Raw genomic sequence first — 23,100 nt, forward strand, 5'->3', positions numbered from 1 at the left:
AAACGAGCAAACTTGATATTAGCTGTACACATGTTCGGAAGACTTGGATCCTGGCAAATATCTAGGAGGACAACTAAATAAAGGTTTGCAGTTCAGGATGCAACAGATTTCAGCACCACAAAAGCCAACTGGAATTACCCAACTGTACTTCTCTTAAGCAACAGGATTCTAATTTACAAAACAGTGATAAGATCTCTCCTAACATACGCCTCACTAGCCTAGCGACACACCACTGAATGGAAGATCAAGAAGCTATAAATAATTCAAAATAAATTTATCGTTAAAAGCTCACAAGGAGGAAGCCGAACGTCCCCACCCAAAACACCCTTCACTATCAAACGCTAATGCAGATAAAAGGATTAATAATAATAATAATAATAATAATAATAATAATAATAATAATAATAATAATAATAATAATAATAATATTATTATTATTATTATTATTATTATTATTGACACCTCCAAGGAGTCCGAAGACTCATCGCGGGAGGACACCTATTGTACAACACTCCGTCTCCACTACTATACTGATCCTCTACTACCAATCATCTATATTAACGCCATCTACTGCCCACCACCGCAGCTAGTATTTATTGTCTGTAAATTGCGTGTGTTCTGAAGGGCCGATTTGTCTGTATGCGGGATGAAAAACCCCAGTTTCCTGGAGAAAAAACCCTGCTACCTCCGTATGAGATCCGCTAACTCACCTCCGATTGAAAAAGTCCATATAAAGATTTCTCACGTCATGACGAGAATCGAACTTAGGCCTTTTCCAATCGAATGGCGCAACGAACCGATTTGCCATACGGAGGCCCTTAGATTCAAGGATTTAGTCCATCCATCCATCAAAGAAGTTAACAGTTAACATAATGATATCTATATAAAATTTGCTGCCTATCGCCAGTCATTCATTTTTCGTATATCTGATTCTCAGATCCCACAATATCTAATATTATCTCTCAGTATCTCCTGGTCAAGTGATATGATGAGATTTTATAAAGGTAGAAAGTTGTCTAAGCAGTAACTCTTTGATAATAGTTGTGATGGACATGATGTTGAGGGCCTCCCTCGATGAGTCTAAGGACTCCTTGAAGTCATCCGTAATAATAATAATAATAATAATAATAATAATAATAATAATAATAATGCATGATATTACACACTCCTGAGACGGAAGTATTTAGTGCATTACGGGTTACTTAGAACAACTTAATGAAATGTCTCAGTACCATATAAGCAACCTAGTCGTGAAGATATTTATGCGATCTTTTGTTAAAAAACAATTGGCAAAGTAAAGCTGAAAACGTGAACATGATTTTTTGTCAAGCATAATTTACTGTATACGTATCGTCCTGCTAGAAAGGATAATCAGATGTGTCATAAGTGACATTGACTAATTGCGTAATTCTACTACGAAGGTATATTTGTAAGGAAACCCGAAAACTGCAGTTCATTTCTGTTAATAAAATCGTCCTCTAATTCAGTATGAGAAACTATTTTCCTCCTCCTTATATTAACCATGATCAAATGATGTAGGATGAACACACGCTGTGATTGGGCTACAATTAATTCCACGCTATAAAAAAAGTAATGTTCAATTATAAATTATTTAATTATAAAAAATGATTAATTATAAATATATAAGTTATTATTTATTTATTTGTTCAGTTGTTTATATAGAAAATATATATTTACCATCGAAGGAGATACCATCTGGGATTCGAGCCCAACCAGTTAATCGACCAAATACGTAATCTGTTTTCAGGAATGGGAGTACACAGACCGATTGCACAGTAGGAGTGAAGTAGACTGGTTTATTCAACTTAAGAATGGCAATGTCGTCGGTGGAATTTTCCTTGGAGAAGTTGGGATGCATGATTATCTTGGACACTTCTACCAAATTTTCATAATCGAATATCACCGTATGCACACCAAGCATAACTCGCAAATGATATGGAGAATACCTGGAATTATTAAAAGAATATTAATCTAGAAATGAAACAATTTAGAAAACATTAATATATCATCTCACAATTTGTAATTTTTTATTTATTTTTTTATTCCGATTTGACACTTAACAGTTATTTTGTTATCAGAATAATCCGAGAAAATTTAAAACGCGATGTCCCATTTAGAGATTATAATAATAAATCTCAAATCATTCATTTTTAACATTCGGATATATATAATAAAATTTTTACCTTGGGGATATTGTATATTAGGATAACCAAGTTATTTTATAAACTTGGTTATTTTAACTAAATAACCAAGTTTATAAAATAACTTCGTTATCCTAATATATATATATATATATATATATATATATATATATATATATATATATATATATATATATATATATATATATATATATATATATATATATATATATATATATATATATATATGTGTGTGTGTGTGTGTGTAGAAAAGTATTTTACCTTGGGTATAATAAATGTTAAAGATACCGAGCTATTTTAAATCTGGTTTTACTCCATTTTCCAAGTAAGCAAACAGACAAACAAGTAAGTTTGCGCCTGCAAGTGTTGCAAGTCTAGCTGACCCTGAACGTAGTGCAATACCAAGGCAACTCATGGTAAAAGTAGAATAAGCTCTGATCACTAATCTTAATATTTACCCATAATGCATAGCACATCTCCTGGAGGAGACGTATGATGCTTTGTATTAAAGGCAAGGGGCCACTACCCAGACCGGTTTCGACCTTTATTGAGGTCTCATCAGTGGGAGCCAGGCTAGAAATACTAAAATTTAAGTAATACAAAGCTTATAAGTAATTTACCAGAACACGTTACCATGAGTTGTTTTAACCTTATTAATTTAAACATCTGAGGATGAGAGATAGATGTAGAAAAGTATTTTATCTTGGGTATAATAAATGTTAAAGATACCAAGCTATTTTAAGCCTGGTAAATCTCGAAACCGGTGCGAGTTCGACTTGGTTCTGAGCGGCTCTGTTTGGGGATAGGTTTCTGCTTGTCTCTAAGTGGGACCACCGCTGAGATTATGGCTCTGCTTGGTAGTCGGGTGAGCCTGCCACTGGGTAGAGCCAATGCTGAGAAGTTCTTCTCTGTGACGGCGTGAGCCTGTCATTGAGTATGACAACGCGAATCTGGGCGATCTCTCTGGATCGTCTTATTTTTAGAGCCCGTTTCACTTATACATATAGTCAAAACCGGTCTGGGTAGTGGCCCTTGCTTTTAGTGCATAGCATCATACATATCCTCCAGGAGATGTGCTTTGCATTAAGGGTAAATATTAAGATTAGTGATCAGAGCTTATCCTCTTTTACCACGAGTTCCCTTGACTTGCACTATGTGTGGGGTCACTTAGACTTGCAATACTTGCAGGCGCAAGCTTGACTTACTTGTCAGTTTGCTTACTTGGGAAATGGAGTAAAACCAGAATTAAAATAGCTTGGCAGCTTAACATATATATATATATATATATATATATATATATATATATATATATATATATATATATATATATATATATATATATATATATATATATATATATATATATATATATATATATATATATATACAGGGTGTTCGGGATAAATTTGACAGTTTCGTAAGGAAAAAGAAAATCTTCTTTGTATCTATTAAATTTAATGAATTGACAAAAAAACATTACAGGCAGAGTTAATTACAATACTATCAACAAGATTTACTCAAAATAACCACCATTAGCATCGATCACAGCTTCAATTCTCCTTCGGAACCTCGAACAAGCTGATGCTACAGTCTCCCTGGGAAGGGCCGCAAAAACTGTTTTAATTTTATCCATTAACTGGGCTTTTGTATTACTGGAAGTGCGATTGGTGTCTTTTTCAACTGCGCCCCATACAAAATAATCCATGGGGTTAAGGTCTGGGGAGTTTGGAGGCCAAACATTTGGACTGGTGAAGTCGTAGAAATTTTCAGACAACCATGTTTGACTTTTCCCAGAGGTGTGGCAAGGGGCCGAATCCTGCTGCCATACATACGGCCTACCATTGGCTACCCTTGTTATCCAGGGCTTGACTACAGTTAGCAACTCCACGAACAAAGCCCGAATTCCAATGCCAGGGTTCTTCAACACCTGTTCCTGCAGATTTGCGAGGGATTCTGCTGTACGAACGCAATCAGATCGTCTGCTAGGGATCTTTCTTCTTGCTACATCCTCGTAGTCACCATTGCAAGTCTCTAGTTCATGCCTGATTGTTTTTACTGTATTCAGGGAGCATTGTGCTGCAGTCGTAATATCCTTATTTTGATGGTGGGCACGAATCATCATGATACAAGTTATTCTCTTCCATGATTCAGGTGGGTTCCAGCTATCCATCCTTTCTGACATCTTGTATATGAATGAAGAAGGGTCCAAACTTTTAAATGAAGAGAAGTGTGTGTTAATACATGTAACTTACGGAAAAATATAATTAATTATAAATATGTCAAATTTATCCCGAACACCCTGTATATATATATATATGTTAAAGATACCAAGTAATTTTAAACCTGGTTTTACTCCATTTCCCAAGTAAGCAAACAGACTAAAAGTCAAGTTCCCGCCTGCAATTGATGCAAGTCTAACTGATCCCACAGGTAGTGCAGGACCAGGGCAACTCGTGGAAAAGGTGGAACAAGCTCCGATCACTAATCTTAATATTTACCCTTAATGCCAAAACACATCTCCAAGAAGGGGATTTATGATGTTTTGTATTAAAGGCAAGGGGCCACTACCCAGACCGGTTTCGACCTTTATTGAGGTCTCGTCAGTGGGAGCTAGGCTAGAAATAGAAATACCAAGATTTAGTCATACAGAGCTTGTAAGTATTTCGCCAAAACATGTTACCATAAGGTGTTTTCTATTTCTAGCCTAGCTCCCACTGACGAGACCTCAATAAAGGTCGAAACCGGTCTGGGTAGTGGCCCCTTGCCTTTAATACAAAACATCATACATCCCCTTCTTGGAGATGTGTTTTGGCATTAAGGGTAAATATTAAGATTAGTGATCGGAACTTGTTCCACCTTTACCACGAGTTGCCCTGGTCCTGCACTACCTGTGGGATCAGTTAGACTTGCATCAATTGCAGGCGCGAACTTGACTTTTAGTCTGTTTGCTTACTTGGGAAATGGAGTAAAACCAGGTTTAAAATTACTTGGTATCTTTAACATATTTATACCCAAGGTAAAAATACTTTCTACATATATATATATTCTATAATATAATATAATATTATATATAATATAAAATAGCCTATGATTAATATATAGGAACAAAAGAGAGATCCAATCTTATATAACGCTGACTGATCGGATTGCGCTGCGAATATCCCAAAAATTTTTTTTTTTTTTCTTCGGTTCAGGTTAGACAATCTTCCTTATCTCTACCTTACTCTTTCTGTAATCAGTTAGATTTCTGTCAAATTGGACATTACTTGGAGAAGTGAATGAATCACAGCATAATAAAACTATATCAAATTTATTAAACTGAAGAGGCTACGACTAACACAACATAGAATCCTTTGAATCAATATAAAACTTCCCTACATATAAGTTGATACGTGACCTTTTGTTTGTGGAAAGATTTGTCCAATAACTTTTATATTGTCCTAAATCGCAAGGAGATGTAAGTATTCCTAAAGTTAGAAAATTATTTTATAACCCACCATTGCGAATGAAGACGATGTCTGATTGTTCTCCAAAAGTGTATGTTTATATCAATCATTCTGGAATTCAGCAGCTACCATGGATATGACGACAGAGGATTGTTGAACTCCTGTGCAGTGGGTTGTTTTTAAATACTTGTTTTTCCTAGTTACTGAAGATACGATATGATACATATCGCGAAATATCTGTAATTTACAGAAAATATCTGTAATCTGTAAAATATCTGTAATGGTAAATGCCCCCAAACATTCCAGCTGCGCAACATACAATACTGCCAATATCCGTTTGCCAGAAAGGGACCAGAAACCTATTGTCTAAATTTGACACATAAAAGGTCTTCTTGTCCCAGTAGCATTCCTCCAGTTCTCCTGAACGTTTGTGTACCAGACCCGACTACACATGTACATACCATTTTAGTCCAATGGTATCTATCTCAGACTTTGAAAATTGGCCTACATTCACCTCATTTTCAAGAAGAACGAAACATTCACAGCTATCTACCTACCACCCAATCTTACTCACTTCAGACTATCACACCATACACTTCTATCCTATCTAAAATTGAGAAACCCTTCAATTCCCAACTCCTACATTACCTAGAAGGCACCCAGCTATTAAGGGACCATCAGTATGGATCCCGTCGCTGCTGATCAACAGAGGAGTAATATGGTGAATCTCAAGTGGTTGCACTTGATATCTCCACAGCGTTTGACTGGGTCTGGCACAAAGGTCAGGTAAGCAACCTCCCATCATTTGGACTCTCTCAGGACTTCTGCAGGTGGATTTCCAACCTGCAGAAGTCCTGAGATAAACTCTGGACGCACACTATATAGATGGTTCTTAATCTTCTCACCATTCGAATAATGCTGAAGTTCCACAAGGTCTTGTTCTCTCAGGTAATATCGTCATCCTTCGGTATATCAATGACCTCCTTCAGTTGACCTACAACCCAATACACAGTTTTGCAGATTACAGCACATTTCACTCCTCTTTCATTTGGCAAACCCTACTCGACACAACTCTTCAACCTATAGAACATCAACCACCACTGTTCTCGATTGTGATCTCCAAGCGATCGTCAAATGGGTATCCGATAACCTCGTCAATTTCAATACTAGTAAAACCCAGTTCTCTTTTATTTCTCACCAAAAAGAACCATTTTCCCCAGTATTATTAGTTCCCACAAATTATTAGTGGAGACTAATAATTTCAGACAAGATGAGATTTCTCTTCTCAACATCAGTCCTGTCCTGGCATAAACACTTAACAACCATTCCATCCTCAGATACTAAAAAAACTAGGATTTCTGTTTAGTTCAAGACGTTACTTCACCTCTGAACAGTTATTAACCTTACACAAATCACAAATCCGCACAACTATCGAATACTGATCTCAAATTTGGTGTGGGGATAATAATAGTTCCCTCATAATGATTGACTCACTTCAGAGGAGGTTAATTAGATTCAATAAGAACTCATCTATTACAACCCACTCTCCCACACTTTCACAGAGATGTCTGGTGTCTGCAATTTGTGCATTCTATAAATATTTCCATGGCAAAGGTTCATCTGAAATAACATCAAAAATTTTCCCACTCTGTACTAAGTCTGTACACTAACAGCTACCGCTGAACATCCTATCATAGTATAACTTGAAGCCCACAGAACAAGTCTCTTGTTTTCCTACATCTCTGCTACTGCTGTACTGTGGAGAAATCTTTCCCCTGATGTATATCTCAAGGAATACAATATGCAGGCTTTTTAATCAAATGTAAAAGTTTCTCCTTTTCAATCCCTCTATCGATATTCGGTATTATAGGTGAATCAACCAACCTATCATGTATGGGCTCAACATAAAAAAAAGTACAACTTATTGATTATGTAATTAGTTTTCATTTCTCGCTTTAGTTAATGTGCTTTCTTCTGAATGTACCATATTCACAGAAATCACGAAAGATAGGATATCTTGTTCATAATATCCATTGTAATTGAGAATTAAATCAAAGCGGTGGGGACTAATATTCCAGAATTAAATTAAGATGACCTTAGATGCACTGAAATATAACAGTTGCCGTCTTTTAGTTTTAATCTCAAGTAGGATAAAGTCCACATTTATTATAATTGGATGTAACTTGCTATTTCAAGGAAATAAATATCGTGAATTGGGAATTTATTATCAGATACATATCGGAGTAATTTTTGTTTACTATATTCGTTGCACAATTATATAAATTTTTAGATAATTATATAAATATAATTATCTAACATGAAATAGTAGATAATTAAATTAAAATGCAGTGTACTTTCCACTGAAACAGAAAGTTTTCTTACCCTCCCACGCAGTGGCCTGCAGTAAGGACATGTTGTCTGCTAATAAGAGCTGCTCCACAATATATTCTGTTCGAATAATACGCCAAACCACACTAAAGAATACGAATAATACAAATGAAAATATATCTTAAAACAATAACAAAACATTGCACATGATGCGTAAACTGTTATTTATGCTGAATTTATTATCGATAGACAAATTCCACTAATGATACCATAATAACTTCAAAAACGTTATACAGGTAATTAGTCTATCAGTGGGAGGTAGGATTCTATGAGGAGGAGGAGGATGAGATACTGGAGTGAGGCTACCGAAAATTTTCATAGACTTATTTTTTAATCCCTGAAATGTGTGAATAACTTACTTTTCTTTGGCTCAATATATATTATACTTACGGAAAAATTATCTGAACATCAAAAGTCAATGAGTTCTTACCTTTTCTTATATATTATCACCAAAAACGAAGAATGGGATTTACTTTAGTAGATCCCATTCTTTTTTCTTTCTTTTTCATAATCGTTTCAAAAAGTTGTTATTTGAAACTACAGCCGAAGGAACAGCTGCGAAGTCATTGTATTGTTTTTTTTAATTGTGTGAATTCTTCATTTGCCTAGTTTGTTGGCGAGATAAAAAAAAAGACTATTCTTCAGAGAAAAGCGCCTTCCCATTTCTAGAAACAGACAGGCTAGCTCACGTTCCCTTTTGTATAGAACATGTCCTGTCCTGTCCTCGCAACCAATCCAGGACAGGCCATGTTTCCCTACGTCTCGAAGTGTTTCTCTCTCTGTCTCTCTCTCTCTCTGTTTCTTTCTTTTCTTTCCTTTCCTTTGAAGGATGTGTGCTGAAATTTTCAACGGTGATTCATCATCAGCGTTGAACGTTTTATATAGACGATAAAAGGTTACGTATTTTACCAGTTTGTTATTATTACATAACAACTCCAAGGAGTCCAATGACTCATCGAGATAGGCCATATACCTACAACTTTCAGTCTACACTACTCCACCAACCACAGCTACCTTCATCTTCTACATCAACGCCATCTATCGCCGAACAGTAGTATTTTCACAGACAATCACAAACTTCCATGCCCACGGCGGGATTCGAAACGGCAGCCTTTTGGCTGGCGATCGAATACGTTAACCACTCGGCCAACCAGGCCAGCTCTCTCTCTCTCTCTCTCCCTGTCTCTCTCTTATAGGCAAGCGTATAATCACACATTCCGTACCGAACTCTATAGCCACAGAAGAGAAAGTGAAAAGAATGAAAAAATGAGTTATGAGTTAATTCATATAGTCGATATCCTCCGTACACAGAATGCAAACGATCCCCCCCACACACACACACCTTCACCTGCAGTTGCTTCTTATTCTCAAACATGAAATCTTTTCTTATAGTGTCAATGTTTCTCATATTGTTTCGAGACACGTCGTTTACCTAAAAAATACCTTGAAAAGAACAAAAACATTGCAACATTATGTGTAGCATTTTTGAAGGAGTAAGACGAATATCGTTTGTCATGATTTATAATATTTCAACATTTAAAAGCCAAAAATATTTTCCATGTATTATAAAAATAATACTTTCCAAAACAGTTTCAAGCTAATAAGGATTATGATTTTTTTTAAAAAAAAATTCTTCTGTTGTAAAGTTTCTCTCCTCTTTCCGATAGGGTGTATTGGAGGCCATTTCAGCTCTAATTGTTTTGACAATCGATAGCCCGTTAACCTTACCTACCATTATGGATCAAATACACATCCTCATACGCTTCGTATCCATCATATATATCAATGTAATATCAATGGTATTATAATTTTAATATGCACTTCGCATCCATGATAACTTGGACGTATAAATACGTCTTGGCTGGTAGCGTGGTTTCTTTACCCTTTGCAGCCACTGATGGCTGTTCCAAGAATTTATAATTTAGAAGAAAACCGGAGAAAAAATTCTCTACTTATAACTAGAATCGATCTTTAAATTGTCCTTCTTCCAAAGCATAGCACAATTGAAACACGACTTGTTTAAAAGCATTTAGTAATGATCAAACTTAGTAGGAAATAATTTGGTTAATTTCGAAAAGTTTCTGATAGAAATGATCACAGCGATATAGTTGCTTAAATATACACATGCTGTTTAGCTTTGAAATTTGTTTAAGCACTTCCACTGAAAAAGTGCAACTGGAAGAAAGATGGAACATTGTGCAGTTGCGTTGAAAAATTCCTCAAATTGATTCTGATTGTGATCAGAGGAAACTTTATACCGACTGCTTCTCTAGAAGGTGAGTTAGCCCATCTCATACTGAGGAAGCATGATGTTTGTTCCCAAAACTGGGATTTTTCATCCCACATCATACAAGAAAATTGTCATAGTATAATTTGCAGACAAAATATCATGGGGAAAGATCCCTCCCCCCGGATATTTGGGAGAATAGCAGAATGAAAATAGGAGAATTACGTAATATAGTCGGTGAGTTATGCGATTATTGCCTTCCCACAATAAATCGATAGAATCAGTGGAGGTGTCTCGTAATAAACTGATTTTAATTAAAGTCTGTTAAGAACTAAAAATGGTTTAGAAGAATTTCTTATCAATTACTCATATCATAAGTATACTAACAGAATGATTAGAAAAAATTCTCTAATAATAAAATTAATAATAATAATAATAACAATAATCATTCCTTACCATCCAGGGATATCTGTTGAGTGGATGAATTTTTTTGCCATCGAGAATTCTGTCTTCATCTGCATTTTCTGTTCCACAGTCTAACATATACATAAAATTTCAAATAATTTCAGCAGACAATAGATAAAATACGCTAAAATATTTTACATATTCATGTGTTGATGTTAACACCAATAAACTGTTTATTTACTTATTCAGTCACTTAATATAAATGAATAAATTTGTAGCTCTTTTAAGTAATTATGATGCATGAATGAAAAATAATTACAAGTTTAAGAATATATTCGTGTACTTACTGCAGTCAGTAATCGGTGGCACAACAATTGGTGGTGGTGGAGTCGCTTCTGTAATTAAAGGAAAACCAAGTAAAATATTATACTGAAGTATTATGCTAAGGAATAACCAAGTGCATATGTGTTATGTCCAGTAGCGCACTCAGGATTTAATCTGGGGGGGGGGCACTCAAGATTTAATCTTTGGGAAGGGGGGGCAGAGTTAAGTATACGATTTGAGTATACACACTACGCATTGCATAAGACCTTTTACTAAGTATCTGCAGTGATCGCCAATCCATAATGCCCATGATCGCCTTTGGTCCGGCTCGGGCAAACGAAGTAGCGCTTGGTCAGACAGAGTAACACTTATTTCGCCTTGTGTTCAACAGTGGTCGTGATTCCCGAGAGCTATAGGGTATACTAATCGTATGAGACCGCTGGTTCATAAGTAGAATAGAAATAGAAGAAACGACACAATATAAATTTTTAAGAAAAATAATGTTATCTAGGAGATGATTTTTGGAAAATTTTCTAATGTTTTTTCTTTTTTCTTTTTTTTTTCTTGGGTGGGAGGGGGACAAGCTTCCTTGGCCTTCTCCCTGGGTGCACCACTGGCTATGTCTCTTTGTAAAGTACGTAGTGTACTTCACTGAAATCAGGGATTGATTCTTATCAAAAATTGATTCTGGTATATGTTATGGTAACTGATTTTAACTCTTGCAGATATTTTTAAATCTTCAAGGGATGTAATTTTAGTAATTGGAACTTTGATAACGATCACACATACAATTTCTGAAGATAACAAACAAGCTTTTGCACATTTCAGACACAACTTCAGTTGACTGTGAAAACCTTAAGGATAGCGAAGTATTAAGTGAAGCTGTGGGAATTCCTCAATGGAAGTTTGCATTACAGCATTAAGAACACAAATAAAGTGGGTTCAATTAGAATGTGATATGCATCTTCAGTTATGTTTAAATGCATTATCAAAATTTAAATTATTTCATCACTATGTAACTAATTGCTCTGTCAATCCTTATTGCTAATCGATAAGAAATGTGATGTTCATATAAATTACTAATTTATTAGTAATTTTAAGGAATAATGGCGATTCTTTTGTATGTAAGTTAATTTTAGAATAATACATTTTGATCACAAGGGATATAAATAAGTGGTATTATTAAACTTTCATTCGCATTTTAGGTTTGCAACTTGAAAAATAAAACAGTAACTTACCTCCATCGATAATGTTAAACGTCGCATTAAAACCACGGCCTTCAAAACAACAATCTGATCGAAACATGACCAGAAGTTCATTCCCAATAGACATTATAGAGGGCGAAATTCTTTTTCCACAGTACCTGAAATTCGAAAATATTCCTAATATAGATTATACTGATTCATATATAATACATGTAGAGTAAATACGTTTAAATATAAAAGAAATAGGTTAAACGCATTACACTTAATGATCATTGTAATCAGACTATCGCATTTTCTGCTCGTTGTATTAGTACATAATGCTATCTACCAAAAACCGTTATGGGAAAAACAACTCTTTTTAGAGAATTAAATAAAATATAATAAACAAAAGTAATAAACATCGTCTGGTTAAAAAAGGAAACTACAGTTTAAATACTAATTTCAGCTTCAAATGCAGTAAAAATAAATGAAAGATTCAAATATTTTATAGTAAATAAATGAAACATTTCGGCAACATGAAAATTTTTCTGTTTTACGACTTAGCGGAAGTCCAAGTAATCTAAGAAAAAAATTGCGGTAAGCTGACTGCTAAAACATTTCCGAAGCCCTTATTATGTGTTTAATTTTATATCAGCAAATTTTAGGTGTTTCAAACTTAACATTCCTTTTAAAGAAAGCCTTTTAAGGACATCGGATTTTTACTCAGTATTAAGTTACTGAAATTTTCATTGTGCCGTGTGTTATGATATTTTCTTCCCCTATACTTAGGTGATTTTTATTCGAAACAGTTATTCTCTAATATATTTCAGGTGTAACTGTACTGGTTTCGAAAACATTCCAATTCCTATTGAAGTATCAGTGATTATTCATCTTTAGTTTTACACGGAGTAAATTTAGCACGGAGGCGCATCATATTATCTTCTAACTGCTTTTGTGTGTGTGTGTGTGTGTGTGTGTGTGTGTGTGTGTGTGTGTGTGTGTGTGTGTGTGTGTGTGTGTGTGTGTGTGTGTGTGTGTGTGTGTGGTCTGTTTGGCGAGAATTAAAACCCTGAGTTTTCCGGTGGAGAGAGAGAAAGAGAGAGAGAGAGTCTAATTCTAATCGCATCCACTATCTGCTTTGACGATTAATATACACAAATTTTCTATACTCAAAGTGGTCACGAATTATTATTCAAACTACCAAGTTCAAGTATCTGAAGCTCTATAATTATGTAAGTCTCTGATTATGGCGGCACAAATATATATTTCATCTCAGATATCATTGTGCAGTTGAATCTCTGTTCGATATATTCGAAAGCGGAGGTAAAAATATTGGAAAAGTAATTTAAGGTCAGAATTCAAGATTGATTTCAGGAATACTGTTGTGCAAATTAAAACAATTGGGAATGGACACTAAACTGGTGATATGGATAAGACAATGACTAATGGAGAGTTAACAGAAAGTAGTGTATAAAGGAGTAGAGTCCTCCTAAATCAAGCAGGTTACAAGCGGTTCTCCTCAGGGCTCAATGCTTGGGCCGTTATTGTTAAATTTGTACAAAAATGATATAGGAAATAACTTGAAGGGAGATATTCCATTGTTCGCTGACGACGCAAAGTTGGAAAGCTCCATAAAAAATCAAGCTGATGTTGGAGTTTCCAGGATGATTTAAATAAGCTGGAAAAATGGGGAAATGAGTAATGGATGTTAGTTTAATATGCAAAAGTATAAAGTAATGCATTTTGGGGTTAAAAGATTACCACATGTGTACCTCATTGATGGAATGGTACTCCAAGAGATTGATGAGGCTAGGGAAACTTGGGGGTATTAATGGATAGGAAGTTGAAATTCAAAGGACACATTGCTAAGGTGTCCAAGATTGCACATAGGATTACTTGGTTATTGAAGAACACACTAACAACCAGATATAAAGAGGTTATTATTCCCCTTTATAAGGCGTTGATACTTTCTCATCTGGATTACTGAGCTCTTGTCTGGTTGCCTGAATTCCTTGGAGATGATGAAGTGGTGGAGAGGGTACAGGCGAGAGTGACTAAGTTGGTGAGTGGTGTAAAAAATGTTCCTTACATTCATAGAGAGAGACGGCTTGTATATTATACAGGTTGGCTGATAGAGCAGAAGAGCAGATATGATAGAAACATTTAAATTACTTTAAGATTTTTATAAGATTAATGCAGAGGAAATATTTGAGCTGAGTGATAGTTAAGGAAGAACAAAATGTCTTCCCTGGAAATTAAGGAAGAGTTAGTTGTGTCTGAGAACTAGATTTTTTGTGTGTAGTGTGGGGAATGGTTGGAATCCATTGCCAAACTCAGTTCCATGTGTTTCGTATTTAAATGAGTTCAAGAAGAGGCATGATAGGTATTGTTTGATAGTTGGGTCTCTATCAATGAGTCTTCTCACTCCATCGGTATACACATATAATAATAATATGCCAATCTTTATATTGTTATAAATTATTTGAATCTTATCGGTGTTGACTTAGTGATTTAATTAAAAAAGAATATATATATATATATATATATATTCTTTATATATATATATCAGTGGCTATTTCGTTGGGTGTGCTCTCATGTAAGTTATGCGAACTGTGCTACAAATATTCCGTCGATTTGTCTGTATGCATCTGCGTGTGAAGAAAAGTTTCCGACGGGGGGGGGAGGATGCATGGAGATAAATAATTACATCAATAATATTGAGATAATTATATAATTTCATGAATAAATGTTTTTTAACATTTTTGATGTAATTATTTTTCGATGTAAACTATAAATACATTATTTTCATTTTACATCGACTTTAAGGATCTTTAATTCTTGGGAACAAAGTGTTCAGAATTAATACAGTGTTTAGCACAATTTCATATACAAAAAAAAATGACCAACATATTTTATTAAAAATCAACTAAATAATTAATCCTAAAATCCTAAATTAAATTATTTCAGTATAACCCACAAAAATCATAAAACTAACAAGAAAATAACATTAAATTACACACGCTTGCCTTTTAAAAATGTATTTTTCTTTTCAAATTTGTTTCACTATAAATTTAAAATTCATACTTCACTCAGTGATTCACTAGACAGAGAGGATAAACGACGTTTTCACTGTTCACAACAGGAAGGAACATTTTTTTTTTCACAAATCTGAAAAAGATCAACCAAAAACTGGAAGACTTGTTTTATTGCTGCAATGAAACATGTTCTATTGCTACCAACCCATAATCAAATTTTAAGATAGAAAAATCATCCCAGAGTCGAGGGTGTAAGATTGCATATTTCAAACACTTTTAAGATTATAATTTTTGGAAATTTTTACTCTATCCCTGGGGGTACATTCCCTGTATACCCTCCTCTGCAGATGCCCATCATCATGTGATTTCTATTTTTATCGATGTATGAAAATTTTGAGAGTGAATACCGCATCACCGCTCATCTTAATTGGTCCAATGCAATTAATTGGAGGATGACTTTGATACTTCTGCATAGAGTGAGGGAACAATCTGTTTCCTTTGGGATTTATTAGAAAACAACAATGAAGGAGAGGGCTATATTCTAAAAAAACATCAGCTAAAGCCTTTTTTCCCTGGTATATAGGGAGTAGGCGAGGCGGTTTAGCCCTACGTAACTTTTGGAGACTGAGTGGGCAGTTCAATCTCCACAGGCAGCCAATCAGAGATAGCTGACCCAAGGCTATCACTAATTAAGTGGTACACAGTGAAGAGAGACGGCTCATCAAGTGCCACTATCTCGTGGTCCCTAATCCTAACACAGGTATTTAATGTCTGAAATAATGTGGGTTCTACGGTCGATTTTCTTGAGTTTCTGGGAGATAAACCTGCTAGACCATTCCAGAGATCGACTAACTCGTGAACCTGTAAAACTCAAAAATAATGGGTAGAAAAATTTCATCTTCGCCGACTAGATTCAAAACCAAGGAGTCTTTCTTCATGCAGTCAAGTGCCATGGTGTGCAAACGTCACATCCACTGAGTTACACAAGCAGCTAGAATGCTATGTTTGGTTGGTATATTGGAAATACTCAAAGATGAAAATAGGGGAACCATCATTTATAAGACGTGTAAGAATAGGAAAGAATAAGAGTGAGCAGAAACACTTTCATTAATGGTAAACGAATTATTAATAATTATCACTTGTGATGTGTGCTCTATATGTTGCTGGGTAGAGCTAATAGCACAATCCCATAAAGTCTAAACTTGAATAAGAATTTTTGATGGCATAATTTTTTACAAATAAACATATATATATATATATATATATATATATATATATATATATATATATATATATATACAGTATATTGTTATATATCTTATCAATCTTATCAATCCCACATATGGTGGTATTTTGTTGTAGATCAACAATGTCTTATAATAAATAGAACATTCAATTTTATTCAGGAATAGATATTTTTACTGTCTGTTGTTTCCGAAGACCAGAACAAGAATGTCTTTATATCGTTAAAAAAGTTTGCAACCCCTTCAGATGCTATACTGCACAAGCAAAAGAAAAAACAATTAGCTTTTTCTGCTAACATCCACTTTCAAATTTTGAGTTCCAGAAAACATGTGTAAGAGCTGTTTGTAATACAGCCATCAGATACAGAAAGCACTCAACTCATGACAAGTGACAATATTCATTTGGAGTGCTTGACACAATAAACAATCACAGCCACTAGATACTGAGCCGCTAGATACTGAGCTCAAATTGTTAGCTCACCCAGCCTCGCCTTCTCATCAGTTTATACTATAAAGCTAAGAATCAAATCCGCTGCATCCTCTTTACATATTTTCAAAGTGCTGAAAGGTGTATGCATTTTTAAAGCACAATGAGCTATTAACACGAATGTGCCGCAATGTTTACTCGTCGAAAAGTGCTTTCTTCATGAAGCACAAATGCTTTATTACCCTTATGAAGAGGACAATGAAGCAATAGTACAGTATTGTGTTCAATTTTTGGAATTCCACGAAGTCTGTAAACAATTGGGGGAGTCTTTACTGGAAATAAATGCAAAAATATAATATCGGTGATACTGATATTTCGTAGATGAGCACCCATACCTAGCAGAGCGGGTAAATTCACCCCACATATATATAAGCAGAAATTTGAAATGTTTTTTGTCTCCATCTTATCAGCCCGAAACTTGGGGCTGGGCACCGTAAGGACCAGCAGGGATAGAGCCCCCACTTATATATATATATATATATATATAAATCATCTAACGCCTTTTATTCCCTTATAGGGAGAAAGCGAGGCCTTTATACCATATCTAGCTTTTGGAGACTGAGTGGGCAGTTCAATCTCCAACGGTAGCCAATCAGGGATAGCTGGCCCATATATGTCACTAATTAATAACAGCCAACGATTAACCGGCTGACAAGCAAGTGCTGCCATCTTTTGGAACCTAACCCTAACAAGATATGTTACTGTCTGAAATAATGTGGACACCAGAGTTGATTTTCTTGAGTTTACGGGATAAAAAAAAAAGAGTTTCCCGGAAGAAAAACCAGCTTGCCTTGCCAGAGATCGACTAACTCGGGGATTGGTCGAAGAAAAGTTTAGAAAACGTTTCTCCAGTCGACGACTAGTCTTGAACACAAACCTCACTTTGATTGACCATGCATCACTTTCACTGAGCTACACAGGCCTATTTTTTAAAAAAAAATATTAAGAAAAAAAATATATATATATATTACCTTATTATATCATCTTGATTAAAGTCTCTGTTTTCGGTGATCATTATAAAATCTCCACACGTAATCTGATCACCAAGATCAATTCCATGAAATTCTAGCTTTAATCGCTTTCCTTGAGGAGCCTACAGAAGAAATAATAAGAGATATAAGTTCTTATTTCAATGATTCACTGTCTGCTGTTGATAACTGCTAATTTTACTTTAGTAATTGTTAAATTGACTTGTGTAGTGCAGCAGTGATGTTAAGAAGTGACAGCAATAATAAGATTCGGAGATAGCATTGAGGGAGGTTTTTGGGCAAGGGCAAGTTTTTGGTTAATATTCAAAACCTACTAATTGGCTAGATAGGCAGATGTAGTGATTCTTCAATGATCCTTCAATGATTATGGTAAAGCAAAATAACCTGTTATGTGCTGATTAATAAGGCAAAGAGTGTAGAAAATAATTCAAACTGTGGTGCCTACAGAACTGCCATAACTGAACCACATAGATAAGACTTTATATTGAATGGTGGTTGTAGTTACCCTCACTCTCTCTCTCTCTCTCTCTCTCTCTGTCTCTCTCTCTCTCTCTCTCTCTCTCTCTCTCTCTCTCTCTCTCTCTCTCTCTCTCTCTCCCCTAATGGTTCATAGAAAACCATTTTATATTGTATAAACCTTCCCCAAAAAGCACGCTTAATTAATTAAATAAAGCTCAGAGAGAGAGAGAGAGAGAGAGAGAGAGAGAGAAAGAATCACTAAAATCTTATCGAATATATGTTGTGTTAAACCACACGTGACAGCAGCACCTTTTTTAATTTATCTGTTTTAATGATAGGAAGATTCTTCCTGCGAAAAATTTCTTAAAGTTCCTCTTGTGCTTCTTCTTTGCCTAATGATAATATCCCACTGTCTATTAAGATACAATACAATTCCCTTTAATTTTAGTTACCTTGGTCAAATTCAACATAACGCACTGTGAGAAATAAGGAACACGCCTCCGTTTTGTCCTCACTAGCGAGAAATGTATTTCTATTGATGCATAATCAGAGAAAATCCTAAATATGCATAATGATAAAAGATACAAAGAAAGACATAAACAAAAAGCAAAAAGAAAGAAAAAATCTTTTGCTCACTTTCAATCGAGTAGTAATTTTTTAATCAGAATATATTTTTTGTAACTTGTCTAGTTGAAAATGAGGCTACAACTGAATCCAAAAATTGCTTAGCCGCGACTTAAAAAAAGTATTGCATTGCATTGCTCTCGGATATTACACAACATCCTCAACTCTCTCTCTCTCTCTCTCTCTCTCTCTCTCTATCTATCTATCTATCTATCTATCTCTCTAATCCTAATAAAATTAATTACTTTAGTTGCAATTTTTAAAGTATCATCACTTATTTAGACTTAATTACAGAATCAAATAATCTTCACACACATTTTGCTTCATTATTTATGCATGAATTAACGTTTTAATGATGTTAATTATTGATTAAAAATGAAATTCTTTTATATTATATTTGTTGGCATAAAAACACAGTTTATATTCCAAAACAGAAATTGTATTTATTCGTTATAAAATCTAGATGTTGGTTAACAGATATTCGAGAAATGTTACATTCCAAGAAAAAGATCTTTAGCTATAACTTTCAAAAGTATCAGAAATCAAATAGTTCAATTTACGATCATATTTCAAATTATAAAGAGAGACAGAGAAAGAGAGAAAACCAAATGCTCTTTTAACATTTATTACTAAATTAGTACCTTTTGTATCTATGTTCTTTTGCTAGGGATTGATCAGACATGCTTCCATCTGGATGATGTTCAAATGATCCTTGATATTTGGCCAAATGATTTATCGTATGTCTGCGATGAAATTCAGTGAACACGCATGATAATAAATCTGACTCTGTTTTAACATTAAAGTTGAACATAACTTCATATTATAGTTAAATAGTATTATACGGAGTGTGTATTTGCCTGCTATTGTTCAATGTGTCTGTGTGACGTCACATTGTTTAATTTCGTTAAAGATAAAGAAGTGCATAACTCACCACAATCTTCCAAACACAGAGATCGTTGCTATCATAGTATTCAGGATAGTTTGGGCTATTCATAAATCTTGCTTCTGTAAATTCGTCAAGCACACCAGAACACTTAGAAGGATAAATTTCTACTCGAATGTTAAATCCACGATCAGGTGCTAAGAGGTAGATTAAACTTCCATTCAGAGTTGGCCCTTCTGTTAGAAAGGATCTGCCATCTTGCATCCCACAGAATCTAATTAATAAACAAACAAACAAAAAGTTCAAATATGCAGATTTTTAGGATATATGATGATACCGTCAATGAACGACCTGAAATAATTTTTCCCTTTGGTATAAATTACTAGATAGCTAGTCTACGAGATTTGACTGTTATACGCTATAATAATATATCAATTATAACATAGTGTAAAACATCTATTGTGCAAATGCAAAACCTTTAGAATGCAATACATTAAATGGAGTAACACCGGGTAAGGGCTGTTTTTATTTGTTTATTTTATGTATCTCCCGCCTGAGAAAAGTTGCTACTTATGGCATATTTGCAGGTAGCGTAATGGTTTTTATTTTCCATTTATATACTGTATTTGTTGTTTATTATAGTGTTATTATAAAAAGGTATGATCAATATATTTTCTTGTGTCCATAGCTCCAAATCGTACTGCGAGAATATGATTTGTTGCTTCCAATATTCAGAATTTTAAATAGTTTAATAACACAGTCATTGTTTGCAGAAATATTTACTCTTTCATAAGCAAAGTTTCTTGACTTACTGGTCAACCTTTCCTTGAGGGCCCATTATTTCAAACCTATATTTTGTGCAGAAGTCATCGAATCCTAAATTAAACCTTTCCAACTTCACCAGTATTCTTGAACCCAGCTGTTTGGCAGGATCAGATACATTTATCTAGGAGAAAAATACTGAATTCAGACAGATAAAAATAACATTAAATATGTCATCAGATGAATAATTTATAGTATATTGAACAGGAATAAAAATATTAGATTATAATTACCATTAAAGTAAAGAAAATTGAGATTCTCTATTTTTATAAGAAATAACGAAATAATAGAATTTACTATGACGAAATAGAAATTAAGTATGAAAGTGTTTCATATCTTCGTTCCATATCTTAATTATATTATTTATTTAATAACAAGAATATTGAAGTTAATTTTGATTTTAAAATTTGCATAAATAGTTTCGTTGTTATTAGAACACGCCGCGGCTAAGGACTATTAATGTAACTACCTCTCGAAGGTAGCGTCTGCGATCAATTGGCCACATTTCTTACCTAAGTAAGTTCGAAGATCAACAAACACATCTCAGGAACTGCTTCTCTAATAGCACAGCGACGCAATATTCTCAGGAGAATACTCAGAATGGAGTATTAAATAGAAAATGCCAACTCAACATCTGTCCTGTGGCTGGAAACAATTGAATGACGCAGATGCACACAACTGATTGATAATCGTCAAGTCCAAGACGTGTTGTAACAGGTCAAATAACTGCGTAGTACAGATTGTGAGGGAATGAGTCTGAAAGCCGAATGAATGCAGAGGGATGCAACAACAGAAAATCATTAAGAGTATCGCTCCTGTCCAGGAATTGAAACATTATGCAAAATTCTACTCTCCACGAAAAACATTTATATCCTAAATATGCCTTCCCACGTTTTTTTAATATGTTCCAATAAATCAATAGGGTTTCATAAAGTGATTAGTGATATATCACTGTTTGGAAAATATAGTATTTCCTTTTTATGAAAATTATTCCAAGTTGGAGAAATCTTCTTCTTCTTCTTCTTCTTCTTCTTCTTCTTCTTCTGCAGATTCTCCCACTTAAGTGGGGTCACTGTTTATTATGAGTCTCCTCCACACCTTCCTGTCTTGGGCTGTCACCACATCCAAGTTCTTCATCTTCAAGTCCTCTTCTACCAGCTCCCTCCATCTCTTCTTTGGCCGCCCACGCTTCCGCCTTCATTGCACATCCATCTGCATGACCCTTCTTCCCACATATTCGTCCTCCCTCCTCATCACATGACCAAACCATCTCAACCTTGCCTCCTGTATTTTCGCTCCTAAGTTCGTAACTTTCACTGTTCCCCTGACATAGTCATTTCTCAGATGATCCTTTCTGGTCACACCGCACATCCACCTAAGCATTCTCATCTCTGCTACTTCCATCCTGCTAATATTATTTTTCCTCAGGGCCACAGTTTATATAGCATATGTCATAGCTGGCCTCACTACTGTCCTATAAATTTTGCCTTTCAGATTGATCGGCACCCTCTTATCACATAACACTCCAGCCATCTCCCTCCAGTTCCTCCAACCTGCTTGTATCCTGCATCCCACTTCCTTCTCACCTCCTCCATCTTCTTGCACTGTCGAACCTAAGTATCTAAAGTCTCCCACCTTCCTGATGACATTTCCTTCCAGCTCCAGGTCTGTCTCCTGGCCACCGCCCACTGCGCAACACATATACTCTGTCTTACTTCTGCTCAGTCTCATACCTCTCTCTTCCAGTACTTTTCTCCATCTTTCCAGTTTAGTTTCCGCTTCTTCTCTTGAATCTACACACAGCAAGATGTCATCTGCATACAGCATTGTCCAAGGTGCACACCTTCTCTCACCTCCTCTGTTACCACCTCCATCACAATATTAAACAGAAACGGACTTAATTCCAAGTTAGAGAAATCAATCAATAAATAAAAGTAATAAATCAATCAATAAATAAAAGTAATAAATCAATAAATAATCAATAACTAAAAAAAAAACTTTTTATTGCTTTTTCTGAAAGTAAAAAAAATATATTTACTAACTTATTTTTTGGCAAATAGAAATTATTCCATTTTGTCTAGTGTGCAGCTGTTTGCCAGCTAGCAAAATTTAGTCGCCTGGGGCAAATGAGTCAGTGGTTTTCTCTTTGTAGGACCCTGATCATATTCTTAGAAAAAACAAGCAACAATTGAAATTAAAACGCATTTTAAATGGATAAGAGGAGAACTTGAGAAAAGTGTGCATGCAGTAACTACTTCCGGTTTCTATTAATTTCCTGCAGAAAAACGAAAGACATGCCGACAAAAAAAACGATACTTGTTTGCAAGGATTCAAAGAGAGGTGGAGTGATTATCCGAGAAATGGGTTGCGGAGGGTAGTGATGGGACGAAGCATGAAGGT

Source organism: Typopeltis vanoorti, chromosome 15 (assembly GCF_054136105.1).
Source record: "Typopeltis vanoorti isolate ZY-2024b chromosome 15, IOZ_Tvanoo_1.0, whole genome shotgun sequence".
NCBI lineage: Eukaryota > Metazoa > Arthropoda > Arachnida > Uropygi > Thelyphonidae > Typopeltis > Typopeltis vanoorti.